The sequence below is a fragment of the Athene cunicularia genome (genome assembly GCF_003259725.1).
Source record: "Athene cunicularia isolate RWA chromosome 19 unlocalized genomic scaffold, athCun1 chr19_part1, whole genome shotgun sequence".
Lineage (NCBI taxonomy): Eukaryota > Metazoa > Chordata > Aves > Strigiformes > Strigidae > Athene > Athene cunicularia.
In genome coordinates, this window is record NW_020799124.1 from 3,699,111 (window position 1) to 3,709,517 (window position 10,407).

The following is a 10,407-nucleotide window of genomic DNA, read 5'->3' on the forward strand; positions in this document are numbered from 1 at the left end:
AAAAGCCTTGTTCCCTTACAAACCAGACTTCGGAAATCAACTTCTTGGAATGATGCTACTAGAATTTTATCTGACAATACAAGCCATTAAGGGAATCCCTTGACTTTTACCATGCTGTCTTCGATGCATGAATTAGACTGAGACATCCAATCCATTTTCTGCTGCATAGCAAGTCACTAAGTCCTTTCTCTGGAGGGGTAAGTGCACATGACAGTACATAAAGCTAACAAAACGTAAGCAGGACATAATAAAAAGGTCACCTCTGTCTCTCTGATGAGGTACAATGTCATGAAGGCTAGCGTACATTTAAAAAAATAAATGGTTGCTGACCACAAACCAGTCATAAGCATTTGTGATTTAATGACTGTCACTAAAATGCGATTGACACTGAAGGGGTGAGCTGTGAAGAATCCAAACTACATAAACCAGCTTCTACTGAGCTAGTCTGTATATTGTCATTGAAGCCTAATTCGATGATTTCTCTAACTCGTTCTCATCACATGGCAGTTCTGAGATTACTTCTATTTCAATCTCTGTAGAGCTGATGCTACCTGTATTAGAGGCTGCTTTTAAAAAGGCAGAAGTCATCTACTATAACATGAACAACGCTTAAAACCCCAAGATGAATCTTCCAGGAGCTGAAAGCCAAATTACTCCAGGAAATTGAATTCCCAGAAGTGACTGTATGATAGTTTTCTTCATTACGTCCAAAAATTGAAGATACAAAGTTTGCTGTTGAAAATCATATTCCAGGACTAGAGTCCTTCACAGCTGTATTATATCCATCTGTTATTAAAAGAAAGGTAAGCTGAGATTTTGAAGGAATGCAAAGAGAAATCATTTTATTACAGAAATGGACTGGAATCCATGAATCTCAGCTACAATACTGAGATGTCAAGGATGTAGCTATACAGCAGTCTCCCCCTATCTAAATCAGAACCTTCTCTGTCTGAGCAGCAAGATTCTGAGGGATTGGGCAGTATTTGGTAAAATTTTAATTACTGCTATAAAAAACATTTTAGAAAATTAGAAAAACATTACTATAAAATTTGAAAAATACCAGCAAGCCATGTATTTGATAGGCATTTATTATAAAGCTTAGATCTTTAAGGTTCCGCTGTGTAAATGCAAACACATAGTAAAAAAAAAAAAAAAATAAAAAAAATCAATCTGTCTGTATTTACCCTATCATTAATTAATCAGAATAAATATAATTTATTGGAATTACCCACACATGTGACGTTCAGGAATTTATACTGAGATAAAAGATCCTTCTGTGTTTTGTTGTTACTGTTTTACAGGGATTAACTTGCACATTTAGGCAGTGCATTCTCTGTTCCAACAGAAATGCTTAGCATTTCAGTGACACACATACGTTGTAACCGGAGTCTTCTGACTGCCATTCCAAAAACCAGTCACTGCCTACTTAGCATCTCCCTGTCTGGAATGGTAACGAAGCCTACATCTATGCAAGATGCATGTTTACCCGAAGAAATACATTTCTTAACTGGAAAACCAATGTCAACAACAGTTATCTCATAGTGAGTTTCCCTGCTAGACTGAGGCCTGTTTAAAAGCTCTACAGGACATGAAAAATGTCATTGATTTTTCTCTCTCTGGCTCTCAGTCAATTTGAAAGTCAGCATAATTCAATATCTTTCTACTAGTTCCATTAGCAAAGAAAGGAATCCAGGCTTCAATCTATGCTGCCTTATGGGAAAAAGTAATTTAATTTTACATCTGAAAGTGTGCCAGCATCAGCATAAAACCGTACACAGTATACATAAGATTTAATTTATAAATTCTGTGTTTTGTCAAGCCAGAATGAGATGCCGTCTAAAAATCAATGAGGGTGTCCAAACTTGCTCTGAAGATACTTGCCTATATTCCTTTTATTTTAGGTATTTTATGTTCTAGCTCGAGTTTTTGATGACTTCTCTCCTTACCCTAAAATATTAATGACACACTATCTAGAAAAGTTCATATTGCAGGAAACTGTTACAGCAGGCATGCTTTGCCCCTCAAAGTTCAGGCCTAACATTTACTTACCACGGATTCATCTTTTATTTTTTTTTCTCTGTTAGAAATAAACTTTCATCGATACTTCCCTTAACCTGAAGAGATATACCATACCATACAAATTTGACGCGTCCAGAAATAAAAGTTAAGTAAGAATCACCCAATACAGAGCAACTATTTTATTTCAGATCAGATTAACATGCCAAAGTCCTCCGATTACCTAGTCAAAAAGAAAAATGTATTGTGTTGTTATAGTTAATGACTTAATTTCAAACAAATGAAAGAAAACGCTGCACAGCAGCACATACCACTCTCTTCATTTGCATCTCTACCGCACACCATCAAGGCAAACAAATGTAAAATGACTTCTTTAAAAAAGGGTGAAGATAATGAATCTACCGTGCCCATTCAAATGAACAGCTTGCAGTAACACCACACAGACCTAGTCCCTAAATAATTGTGCCTGTATTGTAATATTTGTCTTCATGTAAATGAGAAAAAATAAAAGCTGCAGGCCAGGATTTTCAAATGACATTTGATCACTTAACTTCTTTCAACCCATTGAACAAATATCAAATATAAGGCAAAACACACCCCAGAAGATTTATGACCACTGAGTCAGCAGAGAATGTTCTCTCACTCTCTTCTCACTCTCGTGAAACGCAGTTCATCATACAAATGGCTCGGGTGTTTATGCCAGATGTAAGATTAGATAATTAGTCATCTGAGTCCTGGATGTCAACTCTTTTGTGATAAAAAATTTATTCCAAACGCACCATTTATAATCAGTTGACTTGCAAAAGCATTCTGGTGTTATACAGTAATACATCTTATGATGTACAGCCAAATATCTGCCACTCCGTACCAACATATTCTGTTTCTGCTCTAGCAATACCCTGCCTGATCTTAGCCCTTCCAATCACTTAATTATTTTTTTTGTCTGCAAAATAGGGATAATGATCTTGACCTTTGGAAAGTAATTTCAACTCTAATGATGAACAGTACCCAAGAAGGACTGAGTCTTATTAATTAACCCTAAACTGGGAATGGAAGAAGAGAATTGCAATTTGCTTGCACTGATCACCAGAAAATACTGCTGCTCTTTTACCTACTTTCTTTTGAGCATGACATGCAAGATAATAAAATTAAAAGCAAATGTGAAAAGACTATACAGCACCTTTAAAAATAATTTCACAGATAAACGTATAACTACAAGTACATTCAAACATTATACAGTGGGCCAAATTAAAAAAATTTATTGGAATTTCAAAATTACTGACATCGATGCCCATAGAAAAAGACAGCAGAGGGGTAAATGGGGCTCTAAGATCAGAGTGTGTGCTCTTTTAAAGGAATAAACCTTTACTTACTCAGGAAAGATCACATCCTAATTCCCACTGTCACTTGTCCTTTGCAGAACTGAAAAGAATATTGGCAGGTTTAGGGGTTTAGGTTTTTCCTTTAAAGGATAATCAAAATGTTTTAACTATTCTACTTCACATTAAAGTCCCTGATGCATTCTGTTCTACTGAGCCACATAGTTATTTCAGTCATTCTTAATAAATAACAGTTGCCAGTAGTAGTTAAGCCAACAGATCGGAATTATTTATAGTGTTGAGGAACAGAACGGCAGATAAAATGCATTAGGGCTTTCAGTTGTTCTTGCCTGAACAACACAATGGCAGCCTTCAGACTTTTTTTTCCACAGGCTGTAAAATATTTTGCTTCCAATCCTGGTTTAGAAGATTTCCTAAAGAGACAACAGCCAAACGTACTGCTATCCATCTTCAGTAACCACATTCGGTAAGAACAGGTAAGAGAGAGTCTTCCAAATATAGTACATCATTAAAAAAATGTTAAAAAAGGCACAGACTTTGATTTGATTGAACAGGTCACATTCAAACTGCTATTTAGTATTATTAACCAGAACTTATTTATTTTGATGTTACTTAGCGTGGCTCTATACCTTCAGCTGGAAGAAAGTCACAGATCTTAACTACATTTTACAATGGCAAATCCAACTTCACGTTCAAGGGTGGAACATGGAAAGCCCAAGTCCCATCTCTCCTCTGTGCCTCTTTAAGAGATCATATCATGAAACACTGAACACACAAAAACCAGCAGGGACAGAAATTATCCTGACAATATTTGACAAATTATTTTAAACACAGTAGCTGAGTTTATGCTCTTTCTGGTTTAAAAGATGCATTCAAATATCAGTCTTGATTGACTGATGGGATAACATGCCTCTGCTGAGCTATGTCTGGGTAGAAATTTTAGGGAAATATGAGGAAATGTCTTCCTTTCCCACCTGGTACTGACATCATGGGGGACCGCACCAGTGTGAAATTCACTATACACAGTCGATTCACAAGGAGAACCATGCCCACAAATGACAAGGAGATTTACACTTAAATGCTGCAAAGAGAACTGGGGGAGTAGTAGCAACATAAGCTTAAATCAAACAGTTTTCCTTTTATAGTCCACCTTCCGCTTTCTATATGGATCTATTTACAGCAGGAAATGCTGCAAATTGTAGCATCTCTAAGGAGTAAAAAAGGAGAAAAAACAATGAAAACCTGGAGAGGTAAAAACCACAAACAAACCTCTTTCTATCAAATACTAAAGAAATAGCGGGGTGGGGGGAGGAAATACCACTTTCAGGCTGTGTCAGGTTATTAAGGCATCTGAAAGCGGCTCCATCACACGGAATGAGCCATAGCATCCAGACCATCAAGCAGGCTCAAGTGACACAGATCTCTGCGTGTCCCCACTGCCCCTTCCTTGGCTTCGCTTCCCCACCCTCCCAGTTCAGAGGCCCATTTAAAACCGGCGCCCTGACTGTACCGAGACAGTGCTACTGAAGATGCCGTATGTCACAGGAGTGACCACGCTCAAAAAACAAAGAATATGGCTTTTGCTTTGGGTAAAACAGGTCCTGAGCCTGCGTAACATACAGCTTGCCTGCAGTATGCATCTATATATAGCTCTTTTTGCGCACAAAGGCTATATGAATTGATTCTGAACAAGCTGAGGATTTCGAACGAGTCTGCAGTGCTGTAGCCTCCTTCCCATCCTGAAAGGTACAGTGAATTATTTCAAACTCGGAAAAACATGTCCTAAAATTATTTCCAGCAGCATTTAAAAACAAATCTGCGTACGCATTCCAAACACTCTTATAAGGTCAACTGAAAATAAGAGCTGTCCCCTTTTATAGCTATGACGTTACAAAGTAAATCTCACGAGATTACAGACACTGTTTCTCTACCATGGACCTCTCAGTACAACACAAATTCTACCTGCCTATTCACCAAAACTTGGGGCTTTGTTTATGCAAAAGAATCAGTCTTTTCTTAAATCTTATTTGTTCCATTTTATTTTGTATGAGCAATGTTGGATTAACACATCCACTTCACCCACCTCAGAGGCGATAACGCTGCCCCCAATGTATTGCAGCTCATGTAAGAATAACCCAACAGCTCTTCTTTCTCTCTATTCCCCCCACCAAAGAAGATTGTTATCTTTTCCTGTAAGTTTATTATGAAACCTGTGGCATCTTCAGAAGACAGACGAGCTCTAAATAGAAGAAAGAATCTGTTACATAATACCTCAGGAAAGGAGGCAGCGCACAATAGCCTGTAGACAACATGAGTCTGAGTAAAATAAAAGTGGAAAGGGCATGAAAATCTGTGGTTTCGTCTGGCCATTGCCCAGTGCAGGTCCATCGTGTGTACAGCCAAACGTGCAGCAGAATCTGAAGTCACGTAATACATGTGTAAAGCTCCGGTTTTTATTGCTATGGAACATAAACAAATGCAAACAAGCCACATTATCTGGAAGTTAATTCAGGATCTGGCAAAAACTTACTCAGATCAGAAGACATCTTCCTCAAACACAACAGAACTTGTTTGAAGCTCCATGAACCAGGATTGTAAATAATACACTAGTGAGGACTGACTCACCCACAGTGATGAGTAGGCTCAAAGCTTCTTCAAATGGAGCAGTGTCACGGTTATAATCAGCAGTTAAGAGAGTTACTTAGGAGTCACAATATCAATTACAATGGTAATACATATTCAGGGAGTAAGTGATATGCAGACAGAGAGAATATGAAATTAAAACGTTAATAAAAAATAAGGAACCTTTGGAGACAAAGTATTATCTTCTATATCTACAGTGCTTTATACATTCCCAAATGATTTAGAGTCTAAAAATAAATTATTACTTCTACCAGCCCTGACATACAAGCTACCTTGGATGAAAAACAGCAAATTTTTAACCATGGATAGAAACATTACACGACTGATTTGAACAAACAGCAAAAAATGGATCATGCTAGAAAGAACAGCAGGAATCTATACAGCAACTGAGGATATCCATGCTAAAATTTAACCATAATAATGTGAATACCATCTTGATTTACTACACCTATGATAGGATTTTCAATAAAAATGAGAATGGTTAGAATTGTCTGTCTACCTTGATGTCTCATCCCCCAATCTACATCATCCTTCTCTCACCATTTTTTAGCTTCATACTGAGACACTGACTTGAAGGAAAATATTCAACATCTGTAGCTGAAATACATATACATTTCTACATACACATGTGTATGTGTTTAAATAGGAACAATCACCACAAACTCATTGGGAAAAGGAAGAGCAAAGATTACCAAAACAGCTGGAAGATCAAAGGTCACACAAAAACATGCAGCTAACCCAGAAAGGACAAACACTGTGCCAAGTAGTATTTTGAAAATAAAAAATTCCAACAATTCTGCCCCTAAAATACTCAGCCAGTACCAACTCTACTAATGATGATGGCCTTGAAAAACTAAAGAAACAAAGAGGCCTCCGAAAGGCACAGTTCTGGACTCAGGGCAGCAGTAAACTAGAATAAGTAATTATGTAATCACAGAAGAACAAATTCAGGAGGAAGCAATTGAGTAAACATTAAATACAAGTGTGTTTTCTTAGTTGGAACAGAGAAGTCTGTGGAAGAGTTTAGACGGACCATGAGAAGAGCCATGAGACTGCAAGAATTTTTAACTGTCAAAAAATAAAACAAAATCAGTACTCTAAATCCACATTGAAAAATAGCAATGAATTATTTTTTTTTTTCTGGATTTAGCTGAAAAAGACTGCTAATAGCATGCAATTGGATCTATCAGAAGTACAGCCAGGCAGCACAAAGATTGCCTCAAGGGCAGATAGTTTTCAAATAAAAATACAGGTGGTGCACCTGCATGAGTGAGCTTTTTAATGATGCATGGAGTCGACATGAAAGACATAACTGTGATTGGTTAGATAGACGATAGTATAGCAAGAAAAAAAGAGATTAGGAACACCAGCTGAGCTTGGAGATAACATAAGAAAAGTTATTGTTAAAGCAAGATTTAAGTTATAACAACACAGCGGTAGTAAATTGGAAGATGTTGTATGATAGGAGACTGAGCACTGCTCCCAGTTCTGCATCTGACAAGTGACACTTCTGCCAGCAAATCATTTAATCTCTACACATCCATCCATCTAGGCGTCAGATAGGTTTATTGCCTTCAGACTTTATAAGAGTACCATGAAATTTAATTCATTAATCCCTGGAAACTATGCTTTAATCCTTGGATGGAAGGTGCTGGGAAAGGACACCATATTACAAAATTAAGACTATCTAATGAAATATTATTGTAGTGACTTTAGTGAACTCCTTGTCTGCCTCTCTCCTGTTTTGAGTTCCTGGGTTCCACAGCGCTTCAGGACTTTCTTGTTTCTTTGTCTCGGGTTAGTAGGATGAGAGCTGTGGTCACAAACCAGGAACATCAGTGCTGTCCATGGGACAGACGATTAGCACTTGCTCCCATAATATACAGAGAATACAGAGAGAATCCTACTTTATCTGGGTAGTCACAGACATTATTCTAAAATCTTATGCTAGATAGTACTGTAAAAAGCAGATGGAAAACTACAGGGGGTATGGAAAGAGTAATCTAGGTCCAAATCTTTCCTGAAGTTACCAAGAATGAAAAGTTAGGGGCTTGAACTGGCGTGAGCTGAAGACACTAAAACCTTCCAGAAATGCAAATGAAGCACCTTGCATAATTAGACTCAAGTATTCCCTTTAGTATGAAGAGGGGAAAAAAAACAAAACCAAACCCAAACTTCCAAAGGTCTTTAGAAGTGTAAAATATTGTAGATTTTTATATATGCAGAAGAGAGGCATGTTCAGTCCTACACTGTCTTTAATGGCTAGACATACATTCATCAGCTGTGCTTTTCTATTTCAATCCTAATTCCAATTAGACTAATAAACTGGAGTAATATGAAATAAGGAGGAATGCAAAGGCAGCAATATGAACTCGGGGATCAGGGAAAGTAAAGTATAATATGTTAGAGCTTTGTTAAAAAACAATAATGGACTGGTGACAAAAATCTCAGCCTTTTATCAAAACTCCGTTTTCTAATACTCAACCTGTTCTTTTTGATCAGGGCTGGTTATGTAATCCTCAGCCATGCCACATTTTTGCTGAAATCATGCGTTTGATTTCTAGATTTTTATTAGTACCAAAGACAGCGAGAGAATTAATTCATCCCCAAATAAAGTATAGGAGGGTTGGAGCCTGAGCACTGATACACCTTCATCTGGGCTAGATGGCAGTAAAAGAAAATGCTTACGACAAGAGAGACATAAGCTCAAGTAACCAGAAAACAAAGGGAAAACAACGCACACAAGAATGCAAATCCACCTCGCTCTGCCGTTCAAAGACAAGATTGATCACGTTCTCTTACCGACATGGACAGCCTGTGGCAGGAGGCCTGAAAAATCCAATAAGGAAAACTGCCCGGGTCCCCTGTTTAGAGCTATATATTAATTCTTGATATTTAGCATGGCTTGTCAAGAATAATGCAGTATTGCACAATTCTTCATGAGTCTTTCCTGCCTTTTAGCTATGAGTCACCATTATATTAGGAAAAAGTGAGCTTAATTTAGACAACACGGAAGGGTAAATTACATATTCTCTTAAGGTATCTGATCCAGGGGACTTACATATTTATTTAAAGTCTCATTTCTCTCATCTACTCTTTTTCTTAAAAAATAAAAGTCTGAAAATTTCATTAATTTTCAGTAAGAGGCATCTGAGGAAGCAACCGTAGTCCTGGACAAGAGGGAAAGGGCTTTCTGCATTTGATGGAGGACTTGAGATCTCTGCTACTCTCCCTCTCCTGCAGGAATGACTTAAAGGAAAAAAATATTCCTTCAGTATTCTTCCTCCTGCAAAATGTATTGTCCCAGTCTACCTAGCAAGAAGGAAAATGGAAAAAACTGCAAACGAATATTAGCATTTAGAGCCATTTCCTCAAGACAGATCTTGTTAGAAAGAAAACGTCTGGTTTGATAGCAAACTCCACCGAGGCTAGAAAAGGAGGAGTACATGTGCCCTTTTTAGTACATGTTGATATTAATGTGATCCCAACTGAAAACAACAGCGAATCTTAACTGCTTTAAAACCTCGTTGACCAAAGCTTTTCTCTGGCGTTTAGTAGCAGTTCCAAAAGGTTTGCAAGGAGGTTAACAATGATGTACAGTAAGATATGTCTGAGTAACTCTTCAGGTTTAGGTATCTGCAAAACCTTACCAAAAAGGAAAGAAAGAAAGAAAAAAAATTAATAGAATGATTGAGATGAATTTGCATACTTGCTACTACAGTAATTAAAGACACTTTTCTTATAATGTGAATGTCTCAGGCATTTCATTTATAAGGAAGATTGACATGCTGATATATTTTACTTCCAAGTTACAAAGTATTTCTCTTTCATTGCAGCTACTCTCTGAAATTTATTAAAGGCAAATAGTGAGAGAGACTGATAAGAGAAAGAAACAGTGAGTAACACTGAGTCAGGACTGCAAATACTTCGGGATTCTACATCCACCATAGCCCTCGATATGGGACCAAGATGGTCGAAATAATCAGGCATTTGCTCCCCTCTGTCCTCTCCATCCCCGATTTTTTCACTCTCCCACATCCCACCCCCTAATGCAAACTGACTCCTGGGTCCCACCTCTGCTTTGTGTTGCCCAAGTCTGATGAGCTGGTAATTAACAGAGAAGACCTCCCAACATTTTCTTTGGACATTCTTCCAGGGGAAAGGATTTCCTCCAAAATGGATTGTTGTGATGCGAAGTACAGAAAAAGACAAGAACTGTGAAATGGTCAGGAAATAGAGGAAATTAGAGGGAATAAAAATGTCCTGCCTGTACTACAGCATGTTCCAATAATCAGTCCATGTGTATTTCCTTCAAAGTTCCACCACTGGAAACAAAATGGCTGTTGAAGTATTATATTTTAAAGAAAGGGAAAAAGGGAAAAAGGGGGGCAAAGGGGGGGGAAAGGGG

General features: G+C 37.7%; 1 protein-coding gene across 1 annotated transcript in view; it reads right to left on the bottom strand.

Annotated features, from left to right (window-relative positions):
* PPM1E (protein phosphatase, Mg2+/Mn2+ dependent 1E) overlaps nucleotides 1–10,407 on the bottom strand; it is a 32,428-nt gene that overhangs the window by 21,117 nt on the left and 904 nt on the right. The window lies entirely within an intron of this gene.